Source organism: Callorhinus ursinus, unplaced genomic scaffold (genome assembly GCF_003265705.2).
Source record: "Callorhinus ursinus isolate GAN/ISIS: 27379988/994484 unplaced genomic scaffold, GSC_fseal_2.0 scaffold26, whole genome shotgun sequence".
NCBI classification, from domain to species: Eukaryota; Metazoa; Chordata; class Mammalia; order Carnivora; family Otariidae; genus Callorhinus; species Callorhinus ursinus.
The window spans coordinates 7,668,399-7,690,043 of record NW_027397088.1 but is presented as its reverse complement, the minus strand read 5'-3'; the positions used below and the strand labels follow the sequence as shown (position 1 = coordinate 7,690,043).

General features: G+C 44.9%; 1 long non-coding RNA gene across 3 annotated transcripts in view; it reads left to right on the top strand.

The window, feature by feature from the left end:
* LOC141370088 (uncharacterized) overlaps positions 1-21,056 on the top strand; it is a 35,183-nt gene extending 14,127 nt beyond the window's left edge. Inside the window, exons 3-6 of one of the 3 annotated variants that reach the window (XR_012373808.1) lie at positions 13,634-13,787; positions 16,011-16,142; positions 16,855-16,905; positions 20,638-21,056. This is a non-coding gene — a long non-coding RNA (uncharacterized lncRNA). The remainder of the gene's footprint in view (positions 1-13,633; positions 13,788-16,010; positions 16,143-16,854; positions 16,906-20,637) is intronic. The other 2 variants (XR_012373810.1, XR_012373809.1) reach the window with 2 other exon arrangements.
* Positions 21,057-21,645: the final 589 nt, after the last annotated feature.

The window sequence follows — 21,645 nt, the reverse complement described above, 5'->3', positions numbered from 1 at the left end:
GGACGGCAGAACCAAGAGGTAGAGGAGGCTAAGTTCTGGGTCATGGTATGGGACGACCATGGTAGCCTTAGGTGATTTACCTCTGGACTTGTTTTACATAAAAGAGAGGAAATAAATTCCTCTGTTAAACCACTATCTTTCAGAGCTTTCTATCACTGGCAGCTGAACAGAATCCTAATGGGTATAATGTTGTGCACATGGGTGGGTGGGGTGTCAGTGCTGGGCTGGGGCTGGTCATACAGGAGAGAGCCGATTGTTAACTTTTCATGAATTTGGCATGCTGGTGAATGTCATGTTGGTAGGTTGGAGTTGGCCATGGTGGGAGTATGGATACCACAGAAACGGCAAATGCTGCACATCAGGGCTTTTTTTTTTTTTCCTCCAAAAGAGGCAGTTATTGAATGTTTACCATTTACTGTCACACCACTGATGGGATTAAGGACTCGATCCACAGAAGTCTGATTATGTAGTGAGCGAGGTGACCTGAGTTTTGGGGAGTGATCTGATCTCCTCATTTGCTCTTAGTGTGTTCAAACTTGAAGTCGGGGGCTGTATTAAGCCCAGGAGCCTAGGCTTCCTTATTTTCTAGCTCTGATCTTGAATGGAGGAAGCTTGAATGTTACTTGGGGGGTGGGGTGTGCTGTGGGGAGGCCTCAACAGGTCCTGCCTTCCCCTTGCTGTAGGGATAATGATTAAGGAAGGTAAGAAATGAGCATTCTGACTTTGCCATCAGGTGCTGAAAATACTGAGGCACATATACATATGATTAACCTATGAACCAATGTTTCCACTTTTCAAAGGTCAAAGTTGCTAAATTGGAAATAGACAGGCACATATTTAGAATTTACTGCCACCCCATAATTAATTATATTTAAACAATATGTGCTGCATATAGATTAGGTATAATATCAACAGTTTCCACAAATGGAGCTAATGAGTGTAACTTTGCCATAGTCAAATCTTATCCATAGTTATTCGTTACTTTTTTACGAGGAGGTATACCTATTGTCAACTGTTGATTTCTTTGATATCCTTTGTGTTCAGTTAACCCTCACACACGATTTCACCCCAACCCAGTAGATAGTTCCACGTCTTAGAGGACAAATTGGTGTAATTTCATGGGAGAAAAGAGGCTTTGATAGAAAAAGCTTATATTAAATTCTGGTTCCTCTGTGCTTCTGGATGTATAATCTTGAGCAAATTATTTAATTCTTGTATCAGTTATTAATAGCTGCATAACAAACTACACTAAAACTTAGTGGTTTAAAACAAACACTAGTGTATTTTTTTTTTCAAAATTTTATTTAAATTCAAGTTAGTTCACATATGAGTGTATTATTTCTTAGGACTGATTTTTCTGCTGGTCTTGTCTGGGTTCGTGCATGTTACTACATTCAGCTGGTGGCTGGGATGGAGCAGGGACCTCCTCACAGCATCTCGACTTTAGGGTTCCAAGAGAGAGAAAGCAGAAGCTCCTGGTCCATGTAAGACCTGGGCTCAGAAGTCCCGGAATCTTACTTCTGCTACACTGTTTGCTCAGGGCACATCACAAGGTCAATCTAGATCCAGAGAGGGAGAAATAGACCCCATCTCTTGATGGGAGGAGCTGCGTGCACACCAGGGATGTGAAGGATTTTTGGCTAGCATGTTTCTAGCTGACCTACCAAAACCTCCCTGAGTTTTAATTTTTCCATTTGCCAAAAAGGGAAAATACCTTTTACAAAAGGTTACTATGAAAATTCAATGCTAATGTGTAAGAAACTGCTAATATAAGCCTGATACGTGAAATAGCTGCTGGATAAATGGCAGTTCACTCTTCCTTCCCCTTCCTTGGCTCTGCCCCAGTACACCCACCTCCCCAGCTCCTATCCCATGTGATGCTTTTCTGTTCCCCCAGCACACACGAATCTGAGCCTTTGCTGAGGTCTCAGGTGTCTGACATTTGGATGGATGACCAAAGGTCTGAGTATCATAGCTAGAGATTGTAGGCTTGTTTGGGGTGTTTGGGAGTGGGGCAGATATAGAGGTGGTACAGGGGACAGATTAAGAATGGGTCTAGGAGTAGGGTGTGGAGTAGTGTGTGATAGACAGGGCACATGGGGGTGGGGAGGTGGGTGTCTGTTCAGTCTGGGACCCACTTAAGTACCTTCTGCTTCCTTCTGATGTTAAAGTTCAAAGTTCACTATAGCATACGTCTTTTACGGCTATAGTTATGGACTGGTTGGGGTGTGTGTGTGTGAAAGAGAAGGAAGGGCAGAGAGAGATCAAGAGAGCCCTCAGGGAACGTTTGGCAAGGTCTGGAGACATTTTTGATTGTCACAAATGGCGGGGATGCTGCTGGCTCCTAGTGGGTAGAGACCAGGCACGCTACTTTGCTAGAGACCAAACAACCTACTAAGCACAGGACAGCCCCCACAGCCGAGAATCATCCAGCCCCAAACATCAAACCCTGCTAGGGGACTATGGTAATTTCTGCTGCACCCTGTCCATCCCTCACTCACCTCCATCAGGTGAGGTGTGGCCTGATGGTTTCAAAACTCCTTTCACAAGATACAAATTTTGTCATACCATAAATAGAGCTAAACGCATATTCATGCGTTTCCATAGCGTGGGCCTCTGCATGCATGCGCTGTGGCTAAAGTGAGCTAGAAAAATGGAAAGAGTATGATGAAGGATGGTATAGAATAAGACAATAATAAGGGTTTTAACGAGAATTAATATTTATTGAGTCCTCCCTGCATGTCAGACCTTGGCCGAACATGCCACATTTCACATGGTCCCTGATGTCACCTGCCTGGTGGCCCAAGCTCTCTCTCCCCACAGGTCAAACTTGGGTATTTACATCCCCATTACTTTACCTTGGCTGCTCCCTCAGCAGGAGTGCCTGTCCCTGGAGAGGGGTGGGGCCTGCATTTCTTCTGGTTACTTATTTTTGGACAAATTTATTGAGATACAATTCACACACCACACAATTCAGTCAATTAAGATGCACAGTTGAATGGTTTTTAGTGTATTCACATAGCTGTGCAACCATCACCACAATTAATTTTAGCACATTTTCATCACCCTAAAAAGAAATCCCATACTTGTTAGTAGTCATGTCCATTCTCTCCTCCCCCAACCCCGCAACCACGAATTACTGTCTGTCTCTATGGATTTGTCTGTTCTGGACATTTCATATTAATGGAATCATACAACACATGGTCTACTTCTAATCATATAATATATGCCTGGTTTCTTTCACTTAACGATGTTTTTGAGGTTCATCCATGTTGTAGTATGTATTGATTTTCCTTCCTTCCTTCCTTCCTTCCTTCCTTCCTTCCTTCCTTCCTTCCTTCCTTCCTTCCTTCCTTCCTCCCTCCCTCCCTCCCTCCTTCCTTCTCTCCCTCCCTCCCTCCCTTTGTTTATTTCACCAAATAGTCCATTATATGAATATAGCACATTTGATTTATCCATCAATCAGTGGATGGACATTAGATTGTTTTCACTTTTTGGCTGTTTGACTAAAGTTGCTGTGAACATTTGTGTACACATTTTTTGTGTGGACGTAAGTTTTCATTTATTTTGGGTATACCTAGGAGTGGAATTGTTGAATCCTATTATGTTTTGAGGAACAGCCAGACTGATCTCTAAAGCATCTGCATCATTTTACATTCCCACCAGCAATGTATGAATGGTTACAATTTCTCCACATCCTTGTCAATACTTGTTCTTGTCTTTTCGATAGTAGTCATCCTTAGTCTTCTGGTTACTTCTTGCTCCGTTAAGAAAAAATCTGGGAGGTGCCTGGCTGGTTCAGTTGGTAGAACATGTGACTCTTGATCTCAGGGTCATTAGTTCAAGCCCCACGTTGGGCATGGAACCTACTTTAAAAAAAAAAAAATCTGTTCAGTTCCTAATCTCACATCTCACCTCCTGTATCTGTTGTCTTCTTTCTGCTTTATATCAACCCCACAGGGTCCTTTTTTCTTTCCTCAAAAGGTAGTTGTATGTAGTTGAGTTTAACAGATGATTTGAGGCCATGGGGTGGATGAGGAGAGACATCACTGCACAACACGTGGAATAACTTCAAAGTAAAGGGCAAATGGTCCCTGATTTATGATGCAACTTTACAATGATGTGACAGTGATACGCATTCAGTAGAAACTGTACATGGAATTTTGAATTTTGATCTTTCCCCGGGCTATCGATATCTGGTAGACACGCTCTCCTGATGTGAGGCTCAGGTCCCAGTCAGCACGCAGTCCTGAGGGTCAACAACCAATACACGGACAACCTCTCTGCATCCACAAGACCCTTCTGTGTGTCACCTTCAGGACAGCATTCAGTCCATGACACGGGAGAGTCAACTCTTTATCATAACATAGGCTTTGTGTTGCATGATTTTGCCCAACTGTCAGCTCATTGAAGTGTTCTGGGCACGTTTAAGGTGGGCTAGGCTGAGCTATGATGTCTGGTGGGTTAGGTGGATTAAATGCATTTTCGATTTAGGACTTTTTCTTTTCTTCTTTCTTTTTTTTTTGACTTAGGGTATTTTCAACTTACGATGGGTTTATTGGATGCAATCCCATTGTAAACTGAAGAAAATCTGTACTTGTTTCTTTGAAGTTCCTCCATCATGGCAGACCTGAGGACTTTCACATGAGCCAGTTTTTCTCATCAGGATCTATGGCTTTCTTGCTCGTTCTGGTCACCTCTCCCTCCTCAGCTGTTCACTTCTGGGTCCTGTCACCCTTACTCTAGGACTCCAGATCCTTCCTGTTCTATCACACAGAATAATTGCGCTCCCCACTATCACCCTCCCCGACACCAGTCTGGCCCTGGAACGATCTTACTGCAACCAGGTTATCCCATGTGTTGCTAAACTGGGGTTTCTCTGACTAGGATTTGCCACCAGCTTTTTTTTCCCCCTGAAAAATCCCACATGTGCAAAAGCAAAAACAAGCAAATGGTTCAAAGTCCCATCACTAACAAAATGTGGGATGAAGAGAACAGATCTCTCACCTCACCCAGCCCATTCCCTGAAAGTAGCCATTAATAACTAGCTGCTAGGTATTTGCCACTTTTTTCAGGAACATATGAACAGGCATACATGTGCATAGCCTAGATTATGCTAGACTTGGGGCTGTCACTTCACTTTTTCATTTAACAATGTGTTGTGGACATATTTCCATGTTTGCTTCACTTCTTGGAATAGCCATGCTATGAATTGACCATAATTAATCACCCATTTCCCTACTGATGGACAGGTAGATTGTTCCCAAGGACCTCCTTTTACCAACAATGCTGTGGTGAAATCTTTGACAGGTGCTTTCACCTTCCAGGGTGGGGACTAGGTGGGTGAGGCACCTCAGGCACACCCAGGGCACCCGGACAACCCTGAAAACAAGGGCCTCCTTCAGTTTTGCACTCAAGGCTCACTTCCTTTGCCTCACCTTAATCCCAGCCCTATTACCTCCTATAATTCAGTTTCTCTTAGAAATATATGGAATGAAGTAGGGTTCTAATCTCCTCCTCAGCTATTCCTATTTGTTGAGTTACTTATCCTTTCCCTGGTGAATTGAAATGGAACTTTATTCCATATTGGATTCATATATATATATATATATATATATGTATATATATATATATATGTTTATTTCTGAGCTCTTTTGTTCTATTAATCCATTTATTTTTACTATATGTACATATATAGTAAATATCTATCTATATTTACCTATCTCTGTATTTATAGATATATAGATAGATAGATATTTAAATATGGGTCCACTTTGTGCCCAGCCCTGAAGACCCAGCCCTTCCTTAGAGCCAGTTTTTACTCAGAAGTTACGGATCTGGCTTACTGATTTCCCTTACCTACATTTTTTACTGTGCCAGAGGCTGTTCAGCTTGGAGACCTGCTGTGGATATGGGTACAGCCCAGCAAGCCACAGGATTTTGATTGTAGCAACTCTATAATGAGCTATAACACATAGCAGGCCAAGTTCCCATCACCTACTAGCCTTTTTCAAAAGCTTCTTGGCAATTGTGGAAAAGTTATTCTTCCGTATGAATTTTGGAATCATTTTGGCCAGTCCCACCAGCGCTTAAACAAGCTTTTATAAAAAGTCATGCATCACCTCCTTTACTCCTGACAAGGAAGTAAGACGTGGCGCAGCGCCTTACATTTCAGAGCAGGACAGAAAAGTCAGGTGCAGTCAGGAAGTCACATGACTCCAGAGCATGCTCGCAAGTGCACTTACACGCTGCGGAAATGGTGATGAGCACACAATCATGGGGTCTCTGCAAGGCAAGAGACTGTGAGTGGGAAGGAGCATGCCTGACCAATGTCCTCGTTATGGCACTCCCTAGTCCGTCACCATGACTGTGAGGAGGCCTTGCTTCCTGGGCTGCTCCCACCCAAGGATCTCCTGCTGTGGAAGAGCAGACCCAGTTGAGTTGTAGGTGGAAGTTCTCGTTGTTAGAGTCACTGACCTCCAGAGTTGTTGGAATGCTCAGCACACGTGAAGTCCAGGGCCTTGGTGGGCAAAACCCGAGACTCTGAAACATGAATCCCAGAACCAAGACGTGGAAGCAGGAGTGGCCCCAACATCCCTCCAGTGACTCACTAGGGGATTTTTGTGCTTCCTGTTCCTGCAGTTGTGGGCTCTCTCCAGGGCCAAAGATCGTCGTGATAGTAGGGGTACCATTGAACTCTGCTCCCCGGTCACCTTGGACTTGTATCCAGGCATCAGCAGGTGAGAAGAATCACCGTCTGGGCAGGAGCTGGTGACCCTGACCAGCAGCAGGAGGAAGGGCTCCTTTTACACAATAGGCAGAAATCCATGTGGAGCCCAAGGATCCCCTTGGGTGCCTCTGGGCACCCCCTTCCCTGTAGTGACTAGGTATAGACTCTCCTAGCAAGCCTGAACTGAGAAGGTTGTAGGACCCTCCAGGAATGAGGCTTGGGTCACAACACCAGGTAAGCCTCTGAGATCCCCCAAGATGAGGCATGATACCACAGGAGATCAGACCAGGTAGTGGAGGGGCTAGAGGATGGATATGAGTTGGCCTTGACATCCAGTGCAGCTATGGGGGGCTGCACACTGTCTCTCCAGCTTTCTTCTGAGCTTCCTCTGAGGAGGAGAGACGCGTGGGGGCCGTGGAGGGATTGCTACTTGATACCGAAGAGAAGCAGTTACGTGGCAGGTTACAGACTGAATTGTGTTCCCCCCAAAGTCCTATGGTGCAGTCCTAACCCCTACCCCCCCAACCCCTGGGACCTCAGAATGTGATAGTATATTTGGAGACAGTTTTTACAAAGGGAATTACCATGAGGTCATAGGGGTGGGCCCTGATCCGGCGGGCCTGCAGGCCACGTAAGAGGAGAGTAGGACCCAGACCACACAGAGGGAAGACAATGCGAGGACCCGGGGAGAAGACAGCCGTCTCTAAGCCAAGGAGAGAGGCCTCAGAGGGAACCAGCTGGGCCAGCAGCATCTGGATCCCTGACGCGCAGCTTCCGGCTCTGTGAGGCAATACGTTTCTGCTGTGTCAGCCACTCACTTTGTGGCATCCGAGCAAGCTAATACATGGCAGAAGGGGTGGACCATGGTGCCTGAGCAAATGTGCCTGTCCCATGTCTGTCTCCAGCACAGGGGTGTACCTGCCCCTCCCCTGCTGCTCTGAGCCCCCCACCCTTGGAGCTCTGGGTGTGCACTGAAGCATCAGACTCTCCCTCTCCACAATCCCCCCTCCCCTCCCTCCTGCACAGGGTCAGGCCCGCTTTGGGGGCTGCGGCACCCCAGCCTCTTGCGGGGCCCGTTCCGTTGTTCTCACAGATGTTTTCCCTAGATGCTGCTCTTGCATACCCAAGCCTCTCTCTCGGTGTCTGCTTCTTAGAAGATCAGAACGATTCAGTCTGAGCCCTCTTCCTCCCCCTGTTTCACAGATGGGGAAACTGAGGCCCACTTTAGAGAATTCTCTTTGCCACCGAGTGAAGGAGTGAATGGTCTCAAAATTTACCATCCTCATTGCTCCCAGGTTGGATAGCAGAGGTCAGTGAAAATTTCCTCCAAGTTGGCCTTTATCCTGCAGCATCTGGAAGTGCTTGTGAATGTCTCCAGCACCTTTTCCACACTGGAAGCAACCTGAGGCAGTTTGGAATGAATGAACATGTGAGCTGGACGTCTAGGTTTGTCCTATGCGGTGTTTGGGAGAAACTATGAAAGCTTCACACTCCTAAGAGTTAATTTTAGAGAGGCGGTAGTGAGCTGCCCCAATGAGAGAGGATTTGGATTGTTTTTAGTGATTGAGACAGCAGATAACCAAGGCCTAGTTCAAAGTACAATGTAATGAGCATGAGTCAGAACCGAGGTAGGAAACGTGTTCACTGGGGCAATCACCTAGCTCAACCGTTAGGACAGGATCCGGATATCATTGTATTAAAAAAGGAAGGAAAGAAAAAGAAGGAAAGAAAGAAAGGTTAGGAAGGGTTGAAAGAAGGAAGGAAGGAAGGAAAGGAGGAAGGGAGGGAGGGAGGAAGGAAGGAGGGAAGGAAGGAAGGAGGGAAGGAAGGAAGGAGGTGAGGGAGGAAGGAAGGAGGGAAGGAAGGAAGGAGGGAAGGGAGGAAGGAGGGAAGGGAGGAAGCAAGGAGGGAGGGAAGGGAGGAGGGAAGGAAGGAAGGAAGGAAGGGAGGAAGGAAGGAGGGAAGGGAGGAAGGAAGGAGGGAAGGAAGGAAGGAAGGAAGGAAGGAGGGAAGGGAGGAAGGAGGTGAGGGAAGGAAGGAAGGAGGGAAGGAAGGAAGGAGGGAAGGGAGGAAGGAAGGAAGGGAGGAAGTCTGGAAGCTCTCACCAACACAGCACCAGCCAGAGAACCATCACTCAAGGCTTCGAGCTGATCATTAAACACAGGGCCTGTGCTGAGGAGGTGGTCCCGCAGGTTGGGAGCTGGGAGCCCAGGTGGGGCTAGAAGGAAGGGAAAACCCTCCATCCCCAGGGAGCTCTCATGCTTCTCAAGGAGAGGTGCTCAGGCTGTGGCCTCAGGGGTTCCTTGGAGTCGGCAGTGGGGTCCCAACTGAGGGCCACATGGGGGGAGGCGCTGGGGCAAAGACCAGCCGTGACCTCAGGCAGGTACCGTGAGGAGACCAAGCGCTCTAGAACTGTGGCTGCGAGTGCCCGTGGGCGGGGGCTGCGAAGGAATCCTTTCCTCCTCCTCCACCGGCCCCCTCGGCCTTCTCCCTCTCAAAGGAGCTGGGCTGGTTTAAGGCCTGGTGCAGTTTGAGCCTCTGTCCCCAGCATTACTGAGCGACACGGCTTTGGCTGGATGTGGGCACTTAGTGACACATTTACTTTGTGAAGTCAAAGTATGACATGTTGACAGCATTGGCTTTCAGTGAGCTCCCACAGTACCAAGGTTATATGGAAGTTTCTGCCAAGTTAAACCTGTATACCTTCTTTAACACTTAAAAAAAAAAAGGCTTATTTTTGGCTTTGAAAAAAAATTACATGTCACTGTTGGCAGGCTCTAATATTTAAATGATATTTTTAGATGGGATGATTTAAGGGAGTAAATTCATTCATTCATTCATTCATTCATTCATTCATTGTATTGAGTGTCTTTCAGGTGGGTTATCCGGAGAGATGTGAAGCCAGTGTCTACCTTAAAGAAGAAAAATGTTAAAAGAGCTGCCAAATAATAGGGCTCCTGAAAGATTCTCACAGTTGTATGGTTAGTTAGACCAGCTCTGTCCACTCCAGCTGCCGTTGGCCCCATGTGGTTCTTGAATACTTAGACTGTGCCACATCCAAGCCAAGATGCACTGTACATATTGGCTTCTGGGGTTTAGCATGACAGAGAACGCAAAATATTTCATTAGCAATGTTAAATAGTAATCGTATGTTTTAAATATTGATTATTTGGTTATATTGGGCTAAATAAGCTCTATTACTAAAACGAATTTCACCTGTTCTTTTTTTTTTTTTACTTTTCTTTTAATGCGGCTACTAGAACCTTTGAAATCACCCACATGACTTGTCATGTCGCCATTGGACAGAGCTGGGTTAGCCCCTCAGAACTCTTTTGTACCTCCAACTTTCTGTAGAAACTTGAGGATAGACACTCTTTATATATTTAAATTCAAGATACTATATCAAGATGGGGCGCCTGGGTGGCTCAGACAGTTAAGCGTCTGGTTCTTGGTTTCAGCTCGGGTTATGATCTCAGGGTCGTGGGATAGAGCCCTGTGTGAGATTCTTTCCCCCTCGTGCTTCCTTTCTCCCCTGCTTCTCCCTCCCATGCCGTGCACACACACACACACACTCTCTCTCAAATAAATAAATAAATAAATAAATAAATAAATAAATAAAATCTTAAAAAAAAAAAAAAACCCAAAATACTATATACAAGGGAGACTTGAAGAGTTTATCTGGGGATTTTTGTTGGAAAGTTGGGATTTTTTTTCCCCCAAAGGTAAAACTCCAGGTAACAATGGACATATGTGTGAGGTGGTTCAGACAGAGGTATGGGGCGGTGTTGTCCACAGCATGGGGTCCAGTCAAATAATCCAGGGTGAAAGGAAAAGACAGTGAGGGTGTGGGGAAAGGCCCTTCACCAAAAGCAGGACATCTGACTCTCAGCATTCCTTCTGCGGCTCAGAGAAATAGCTGAGAAAAACCACCACTCAGGAAAATGCGGTGTCTGTGCACATGGGAGTCCTGGGGACCCCATGAGTCGCCAGCCTTGGGAGAACAAGGGCTGATGAGTGTCTTCATTCAGATTTTATCAGAAGAATAGAATTCCCTGACTATAATAATCTCTGAACTCCTTTGAGCAGGGAGCTCACCGGGTTTAGGGAACACGTTGACACGTTAAAAAAGTAAAACTAAGACGATATAGAAAGCCTGGTTATTGTAGTCCACGACCCCTTTCCTCCTGCAAGGACTGAATTGGAACATGAATTATGGCCCATCAGTTCCCAGGCTGTCTCCCCACTGAGAGCCTGCGTGCAAAATAAACCCTCGGAGCACTTATGCAAGGTATGATTAGCAGAAGCGCACAGGATTATGTTTATGGGTGTCTGGAGGATTCTCAAGCTGAGAGTTCGGGCAACGTAGGGGAAAAATAAATTCTCTCTCGGATCTCATTTTGGAGTCATGAATCCAGACACCAGATTATTTAACCGCATTAGATGATCTTTTGGGTCTGATTTAAAATCTACAAAAACAAGGAAGTCAGCGCTCGGGCTGAGGATGCGATCTAGTGCTTTAACCCTGCATCACGTTCAAGGGATTGCTCCTTGGAAAAGAAGGGTTTGAGTAAGCATCTCCTCCAATGTTGAGTCCTTCTGTGATGGATTTATGCCAGATTGTTGCTTTTACTTGAGTGGCATTGGTTATAAAGAAAGTATTTTTGTTTTCATTTCATTTCATAAAATAATTTCATTTTCAGTGTGCATGCTATCCAACTAGGAGAATGCTGTTCACCATTTTCTTTTCTTGTCCAACCCTGAAAGGCTGTTCATACCAAATCATTTCATAACTCTTCAATCACATTTCAACAGATCTCCTGGTTAGCTTGTGTGGTTGTGTAGTAATTCGAGTTAACTCAGAGTAGATGCTTACCTGTTACACTTCATAGCTAAAAAACAAAGACATAGGGTTTAGACCAATTATTTACTACGTGTTTTGCCCAGAATACCACAGAGAGCCTTGGGTGCGGTGGGATGAGAAAACAACAGAAGTAAAAGAAAATTTTTAATCTGGCGCAATTTTAATCTTCAATATAAACATGTTAGATAAATACAAAGGAGAGAGGGAAATGTGTGTTATACTTTCTTTTTCCTTTTGTCACAGCTATTTTTAATCTTGATTGTTCCAGAAGTTGTGGCATTCCTGAGACTCTGCTGGGTCCAGTTATAGCTGCCTATACATCCTTCCCTTTGTGGAGAAACACTTGGGTGTATGGGTGTATTTTTTTTTTTTTTTTTACTTCTTGACCTTTTCTCTAGTTGTCAATTAATAACACGTCCCAGTCAGCCTATCAACATTTATTCCCCTAAGATTTCTATCAATAGTTTGGGCACTGGAGCTGGACAGTTGAGCGCAAGTCTCACTTGTACGCTCATGAGACCTTGGGAAAGTTCTCTACTCTTTCCAAGCCTCATCTGTTAAAAAGGCTTAATAATGGAGCCAGCTCACAGGGCTGGGTGAGGATTAAAAGAGATTATTCACATAATGCCCTCAGCCCAGAGTCTGGCACTCAGTAAATCGTGGCTATATTTATTATCGCTTTCCTGCCAACCTCATCCTGGCTTCCTATGGAGCAGTGCACCTCAAAGGGTGAGCCGGGAAGCCTCCACACCCGCGTCCCTGGGAGCCCGTGAGAAGCCCGTGAGAATTCTCCATCTACCTCAGACCTTCGCCATCCAAATGTCTGGGCTCAGGACTCAGCGATCTGTGCAGCCAGGCTCTCGGAGAGATTTGCATGCATGGTCAGTCTGAGAGGCACCTATCTGGAGAGCCTACTGTATGATTCCTCAGCCTGACACCTTGCTCTTTGCACGGCCCCACCTCATTCCTGGGAACAGTAGAAGCTGCAGGTGTGGGAAGAAACTGAGGTGGGTTCTGGGAAAGGGCTGTTGACTCAGTACTTCCGGATGGATAGACAAAGGGTGTGGAGGGGATTGGCCCATCCCTGCCTTAAGCACAGGCTGCGGAGAAGGGGATGGGAAGGAATTTCTGAGTGTCCCTGCAGGAAGCCAGGGAGAATTAGGCGGGCCCTGCAGGGCAGAGTGCCCAACCCTTTAATAAAGGGGATGCAAACCTGCCAGCCTGAGTACCACTGGATGTTCCTCCCACCAGATCAGCGGCTCTCCCTGGCTCATGCCAGCCTGTTCCCTGGGCCCTGGGGGAGAGGTCGGCACCGTCCAGCTGCCGGGCCTTTCTTCATGGCTCCAGCAAATGTTTGCCCCCGGTGCCACCCATTTTGTGTCATAGCTAACATAGTCACTTATTTGACTCACCTGGGAAATCGTAAGCTCTCTCAGGCCAGGACTTTATTTATTCCCTCAACCACTATTTACTAAGGGTCTACTGTGCCCAGGCTTTTCCTGGGGGCTGGCAAGATAGTTGAGAACAAGGACCACAGCTGGTACCCCCAGTCCAGGCGACATCACCCTGCCGGGGCTAACCCAACAGGCTCCCCAGATTACTTTACTTCCCTGCCTCACATCCTTCAGTGGCTTCCAGTCATGTTTAGAATAGAATCCATACTCCTTTCTGTGGCCTGTAAGGCTCTGTACGCTTCCTGCTTTCCCCTCCCTCCAAACAGGTGTTCCATCAGCCTCCAGACCTGTTCCTGTTACAGGCCTTTGCCCCTTCCTCTACTTGGGATGCTCTTCCCCAAATCGCCAAGGTTTGCTCGTTCTTTCTCCTCCTCTGATTCCTCCGTCAAGTACAACTGCACCACGCTCCATCATCCCGATCTCCCATCTGGCTTTAGTTTCTCGGGAGAATTTATCATGGCCCGAAGTTATATTCTATACTATCATATTACATATGCTTTCTTCACTTATTTCTGTCAGTCTCCTCTAGAATTTAGAAGTTCCCTGGAGGCAGAAACTTAATTGGCCTGTTCTCTGTTCTATCTCCAGTGCCTAGACTGTGGCAGGTACCCAGGAGGAACTCAATGAATATTTGGTGAATGAATGAGCCAATGGACAAAAGATCACATTTGGAGTTTACAGAATTTCTCATTAGATTCTGGTTCTGATGTCAATTCCTTTCTCCCCTGCTCCCTTGGAAGAGGTAAAGGCTTTTGAAATGTTCAGCAGGCTGAAAATATGATTCTCCATACCAAAGGTCCTTAGGGTGTCAGTGAATGACCGCCAGTGATACTTACTGGTCCTTGTAGGAGTCCTTCAGGATGTCAGGAAATAACAATGTGTTGTTACAAATAGCTTTAAGGAAAATTTGCTATTGACTATCAGTCTGAGAGTAATAAACATTCCCTGGTAATTTTCTTAGAGTATAGATACTACTTTAAGGGCTTTCAGAATATTCTTTAGAGTTCAGACAGTAACACGGTGTGGGCTTGTCTCAGGTTATTTGTCAGAAAGTACCAAGTCTGGGCAGGTGAGTTTTCCAGAATTATAAAGCATCAACCTTCTTAATCCTAAAATTAAAACACAAATATGAAAGTCGTTTTCATAGAAGACTTTTTCATAGATTAAAATGCTTATCCGCACCTACATTTTATGTGAACTCTCTTTGAGGGTGGTCTGCACACAGAGGAAGGGTCTCTCTCTGTCAGAAACTAGAACACAGGAAATGATTCCCAAGACACTTATGTTGGAGGGTTTTTTTTTCTCCCTCTTATTTTTCTCATTCTCTTTCCTCTTTTCCTCACTTGTGACGTGGAAATGTGAAACGTTCCTTCTCAGTTTGGTGCTTCGAAGTCTCAAAGGGAAAAGTAAACAAACTCCTACCCTATTAGCAGATGTTGTGTGTGGCAGATGTTCACTTAAACACTCAGATAACAGTGACAGACCTGCAGGATGTTCCCTGAGGAGGGGCCATCAAGGACCGGCCCTCCCAGTTCCCAACCCAGTGCAATTCTTCCCGATTTTTGTAGAACTCTTTATGCTTAGATAATGTAAGGACGATTTTTACAGTGTAGCATCTTAACACACTGTCAAGTCTCAACACACCCCAATGAGCGAGGAGATGGAATCATTGCATACTCAAGAGACTGTTTCTTGGGCCTAACAAAGAAACCATTTTCTTTGCCATTTCTAGAGGCTTTTGAAAGAATTTTCCAAATTAACTCAAGTCGCCAGTGGTCTGCATGTGTCTTATGAGGACATCTTCCTTAGAAGAAAAGGAAGGGTTCCCGATTTCCTTGTACCCGAAGGAGCTTAGAACTTTGTACCTCCTATCAGTGAGAAATTCTTTCAGTGGCAAGTGACAAGAAACCTGATCTGAACAGACTTCAGCCAAAAAGGAAATTATGCTGGCTGGGGTCACCACGCAGTCCAGAGTAGATCGGGTGTGGCTTCAGGTGCGACTTGATTCAAACCTCAAGGGATACAACCTAGACCCAGTGGTCTTTTCTTTTCTCTTCCATGTGTTCTCCTCTTGCAAGGTGACTGCCAACGGCTCTCAGGGTGAGGGGCTCCTGGGTTCAAATGCAGCAGAAAAAAATGAGGACCCTTGGCTTGGTATCCCCAGGCAGAGTCTTGTTGCATCTCACGGTCTCTGATTGCCAACCAGAAGCCTGTCCCCCAACCAGTCATAGTTCCAAGGGGCATATGATATGCTGATTGGCTTAGACTCAGGTAACATGACCTACTCCAGAGCCAGTTAACTTCACCCAAAGCTAATGACAATGGAGGACGAGGTGACCTGCTGGTTCTCTGGCCAGATCTCTGCTATGGACTAGCTGTGCTGTCATTGAAAAGACAGACTAGGGAAGTGATGGTGCATATATATTTTCAAAGGAATCCTACAGATATCATCACACTTTCTTTTGGTGAGGATTTAGCCAGAAGTAAAAGTTTCCCAACTGGCATATCATCAAAATTACTAGGGGATTTAGATTCCAGAAGTTTGGGGTGGCACCCACGGAGTATAATAAATCTGTTAAATTCGATCATTTTTAAGACCACCCCAGATGATTTGGAAGATCAGTTGAAGTCGGGCACCCGCCCAGGCACCCCTCTTCTGGGCAGGGCCAGCTCCGGCCAGAAGTCATGTCCTTCCTTCTGTGCCTTATGTCTATACCTGTATATTCTGCCTTGTAGTGTAGTGCTTCTGTATGGATTTTACTTCCCCTTTCAAAACAATAAACCCCTGGAGGACTGGAATCATGCTGTTCCTTGAGTCCCAAACCTTCGCAGGGCCCCCTACGGTGCCTTATGCCGAGGAGGCTCTCTATTTATTTCTGTTGTTTGGATCAAAGTATGAGTGAATGGAGCCCTTACACATCCCCTTTCTTCTTCTCTTTGTTTTTGGCACTGTCTTTTCCCCAAGATGCCTGTCCTTGGAAAGCTCTAACGAACTCTAGCCTGATTTGCTGATGAGGCCTTCAGATGGTATTTCTGCAGTGTTGCTTACTTTTTAAGAAGAGGTTGTTGGAAGACAGGACATTTTAAAGCCATAATGGTAAGCAGAAGCAGAAAGAAAGACCTGGGGTACAGAACTTGGGAACTCTCCCCTTTCTGAGAGCTCCTTTATTTCCTGAATTAGAAACATTAGGATGTTTCCTGTAATCTCTCTATTACAAAGTGAGGGCAGAAGCGCATGACAATAAAAATAGTAGAACAAAATTTAGGAGGACGGGTAGGGATTCCTTTTTAAATAAGATAGGAAACTCAGAAATCATTAAAAAAAGAAAAACAAGTAGAGATTTGACTACAAAAAATTAGCAATGTCTGCATGAAAAAATATACCTTACATAACATAGATAGATGACAGAAGAAAAAATTGATGTTTACCTCCACAGAAGTTTACTGTTTGATAAGTGCTTACAATTTGATATGAGAAAGCTAACATCCCAATAGAAAAATGGGCAAAGGATAATAGGTGATTTATAAAAGAGGAAATACAAATGGCCGGGTGTATGAGAACATGCTGACCCTTACTTTAGTCAGGGAAACAAAAGGAAAATTAACCAGATGTCAGTTTTTACCCATCCAATTTGCAAAATCTGAAGCAATCCATAACATCCAGAGCTGGGAGGTTTGGTGAAATGGGCATCTTATCCATTGCCATTGGGGGTATGCATTGTTGTAAATGTTTACCAAAGTTGTTTGGAAACATCTATGAAATAAATGATGTTTATAGCCTTTGACTGAACCACTAATCCTATTTCTAGGAATCTGAGCTAAAGCGTACAAAACGAAAGCACCAGGATGTAGGACTACAGGTATAAAGGTTGTTTCAGCTTTATTTGAGGTGGGGTAGGGTAGGGAAAGAAACACTGCATATCTCATCATAAAGGAATATGCATTCAAACTACGGCATGTCATGAAGCTAATAAAAAGAATAAATGAGATCTATAAATTGGGGATGGGGGTGACCATGATATAGATTATATTATATATTGGAATACCACTTTTATTAAAAAGTGGTAGAGAAAGAAAAAGAAAACCCCTTCCATATGTGTTCATATTTCTATATGTTTATGAACTCCTAGACAAAGGTGTGAGGGTTAGGTACCAAACTGTTAACCCTGTTACCTTAGGGGATGGGATTACAGTGGGGGAGGCAAGCCCAACTTTAACACACAGAGGCGGTGGGCCCAAGGAGAGAGGACAGATGGAAGCTTGGCCTTGTCAACTCCCCAGCTCTTCATTCCAGTTCCCTGTGCACCTGAAGAGACTTTGTGCACATATGTGTTGGCATCCCAGCCCGCCCACTCCCCACAACTGCTCCTGGAGTCTATGAGTGCACCCATCCTGGGCCAGGCGGCCCTTGGAAGAACAGGCCGCAGGGGAGGCTCACTCTGGTCCTGGGAGAGGGCTTGAGGTCTTTTGGGCAGGGAATTCTAGTATCCCCGATACCTGGAATGTGGTCTAAAAGGAGTCACAGACTCTCAAGTAGACAATTGTCCTTGGCTCTGAAGACCCCTATTTCATTGGTGAGGCTTAGATTTCTAAAGAAGAGGGCTTGAACTGGGGTCCTAGTGGCCCACGTCTAAGGGGGTGGGTACAGAGAAATGGGGGAGATGATTAAATATTCTTCTTTATGTTTCTCTAAATTATTGACTCATTACAATAAACATTCAGGAATTCAAAAAAAATTTAAATGTATCTTCTTGAACATTTTAAACTGAAAACCCAAGAACCTAACAGGGAAAAAGACACTCAGCTAAATTAATCTCTAATGGAGAAATGTCAGGCACCATTGTGAGCACGTGGGTAGAAGAAAGAGCTGAGACCATCTACCACTTCTTCATACCCCCTCACTCCATCTTGCCATTACTGTTTTGCTGTAAAGTCAAGGGACATACATGGCATGGGGTCAAGCACATATACCTACATACACATTTTTTTTTTTAAGATTTTATTTATTTATTTGACAGAGAGAGACACGGCGAGAGAGGGAACACAAGCAGGGGGAGCGGGAGAAGGAGAAGCAGGCTTCCTGCTGAGCAGGGAGCCTGATGCAGGGCTCGATCCCAGGACCCTGGGATCATGACCTGAGCCGAAGGCAGACACTTAACGACTGAGCCACCCAGGCGCCCCCCTACATACACATTTTTTGAGGAGATTTATCCACCCATCAACTATTTACCGAGGGCTCCTTATGTATCAGGCAATTTTTCAGGTGCTGGGAATATAGCAAAGAATAAAATAGCAAAAATCCCTGCCCTCATGGAGATAGACATTAAACAAGATAAATAAATAAAAGTAAAGGTGTGTTAGAAAGTGCTAAACATAAAGCCAGGACAGAGTGAGGGGTAGGGGACTCCAGTTTTAGATGGTGCGACCAGGATGGTCTTACCTGGGATGAGATGTAAATCCTGATCTGTAGGAAATGAGGGAACCAGGTGAAGTGACAGATTTGTGCAGCTCACTTTCTTCCCCCTGGAATTGATTAAACAACAACCAGACATGAAGAGACATGGAGGAAACTCACATGCATATTGCGAAGTAGAAGAAGCCAGTATGAAAGACGACATACTGTGCAACTCTAGTTATGTGACATTCTGCAGAAGGCAAACCTATGGACACATAAAGATCAGTGGTTGGAGGGGAGAGAGTTGGAGGGGAATAGGTTGAGCACAGGGGACTTTTTAAGGTGGTACAGTTACTCTGTATGATTATGTAATGGTGGGTGCATGACATTATGCACTCGCCAAAACCCATAGAACTTTACAGCACAAAGATTGAACCTCAATGTATGGGAAATAGAAAAAAATTTTTCAGAAGGTCAGAGGATCCCAGGGAGGGACTCAGACTGTGCCAAGAGATTCTAACTGTAATAAAAATATATGAAACAGCCTCGTTAGGGGAAAGGTGCTGACCTAAGTAATCCTGGGGATGAGCAGAATCTATAAGACTAAAGGCAAGAGAAACAGTACTTAGCACTGCACGCTAATTGATAATGTTGTTTCGCATAGTGCTGTGGGTTCATGATTCTCTTTTTTTTAATAATTTTTTTTTTTTTTGAGAGGAAGGGAGAGAGAGAGTATGAGCAGTGTGGAGGAGAGGCAGATGGAGAGAGAGAATCCCAAGCAGGCTTCATGCCCAGCATGGAGCCTGATGCGGGGCTTGATCTCACGACCCTGAGATAATGACCTGAGCCAAAATCAGGAGTCAACACTTAATCGACCGAGCCACCCAGGTGCCCCTAATATGAGGCTTATATACGTATATACTGGAATGGAACATTAAATAAAATGATGGTGGATGGTAGGAGCCAGGTTTCTTACTGTGGGAGCGGGTATTTATAGATCAGCAGGGGAGGAGGCAAAAATGTGTCTATCTCTTAATAGGTTAGAGTTGGAGACGTCAGTAAAAAATCATGTTTTACTTAACATCAATATAGATAGTTACATATTGAAGTATTCATAGATAGTCACAAAAATATTTCTTCGGGCTATCCTCTTATAGCCTAAAAGCAAAAAAAAGGGGGAAAAAAAGATACTCTGGTATCAGTGAGTATACCTAGGTCCCCGATCTTGGTTTCTAATACCATTCTCTAATTAAAGGAACCAGGGCTTCTTGGAAAGTGAGAACCAGGGTAAGAAATATACAAGATGAGCCTAGGGTACCTTCTAATGACAGAAAGTAAGGAAGGCCCCCTCCCTTCTCCATCTCCCACCAAAATGAGGGACTATGTCAGAGGGGTACAGGAGCCAAGCAAAAGAGCTCTCAATGGCTAAAGCTGGGACAATTTGAGTAATACAAAAGTAGTACTGTATTACAACCCAAAGTATAATGTAAATATTCATGAGTCCATACTAATATAAATAAATAATTGAATAAATAAGTAAGTAGGGAGGATAGACAAACCTCCATGCATAAGAATTCAAAATACTTGTACACTTTACCCTCAAGGAGGTGATGCAGAACCACCCAAGTAAGGACTGACCTCCTTCCAAAGAGTAGGTAGGGTATGGGAAAAAAACATGATTGTGAATTGTCAGAGTCTCCCCAGGGTGGGTTGCAAGGATATTCCTAGAATTTAAGGAGCCTTTTCATTGTTGCGAGTGGTGGAGTCCTGCCAACCTCAGGTCTATAGGTCCTTGATACACGTGTGGCCTGGTTGTGGCAGGGCCGAGGTGTGATTTGAGGCCCTGGGCAAGTGAGGGTGACAGGGACTGTGGTTTTTGTGGCCAGAGGTGCAGGTGGGGTTTGGAGGGAGTCCTACTCCGACCTGAGGTAGGAGGAGAAAACAGTGGCTGGGGACACAGAATCCTGTGGCAGCTAGCATTCTCAGGCTGGCTCTCCCTTCTAGGACATGTCCAAGGCCAACCTCCTTCCAAAGAGTAGGGTATGGGAAAAGAGGAAGTGTCACTTGTCAGTGGAGAAACCTGACAGGGATGGCCTCAGCTGGGTGGTCAAGGTCAGCATCAACAGGGATAAGTTATGTTGATGGTATATAATGAGAATGACACTTAACCTCTGTGCTCTTCCTCCCTCCCAACCAGAATCCCAATCTAATCATGAGAAAAACATCAGACATACACAACTAAGGGACATTCTACAAAATACTGAATCAGTAACTCCTCCAAACCAGCAAGGTCATCAAAAAAAGGAAAGTCTGAGAAACCATCACAGCCAAGAGGACCCTAAGGAGACAGGATCATGAGATGTAATGTGGGATCCGGGCGATGGGTGGGGGGGGATACAAGCTGAGGGAAACTTAGGAAATCTGAACAAAGTGTGGATTTTCCTTCATAACAATGTTATCAGTATTATTAGTTCATCAATTGTAACAAATGTACCATACTAATGTAAGATGTTAATAATGGGAGAAACTGGTGTCAGGTGGATGGGGGTACTGTAAATCTTCTCTCATTTTCTATAAATCTAAAACTGTTCTAAAAATTAAAGTCTGTTATATATATATTTACATGTATTTAAATATTTATTTAATTGAGAGAGAGAGAGAGAGCGCACAAGCAGGTGGGGCAGAGGGAGAGGGAGAGAGAATCTCAAGCAGAGTTCATGCTGAGCGTGGAGCCTGATGTGGGTCTTGATCCCATGACCCAGAGATCACAACTTCAGCCGAAAGCAAGAGTCGGATGCTCAACCGACAGCACTACCCAGGCACCTCTCTATTTTATATATATATTTAAAACCTTGTATAATTACAGTCATGACTTTTAAACCCTGGTTTTGTTCAAGGGAAATGTAGCTATGAGCTTTTGTACACATGGGCACCAGAAGGACATTGTTGTTAGCATTTAAAAACTGGTGCCTGGAGCCCTTCCCAAGTCATTCTGTGGCTTAGGAAGGCTATAGAACAAGATGGGGATCCCAGAACATGAGTGACCTCAAAGCAACCCCTGGGTACCGCTCCTTGGATCCCCAACCTTCCATAACAGGGTTCTCTGCTTCCCAGAAACTGTGAATTCCCTGACAAGAAAAGGCTCACCCAAGTCCTTCTGGAAGGGGATATTTACTAGTAAGGTACAGGGCCACCTTGTGTTTGG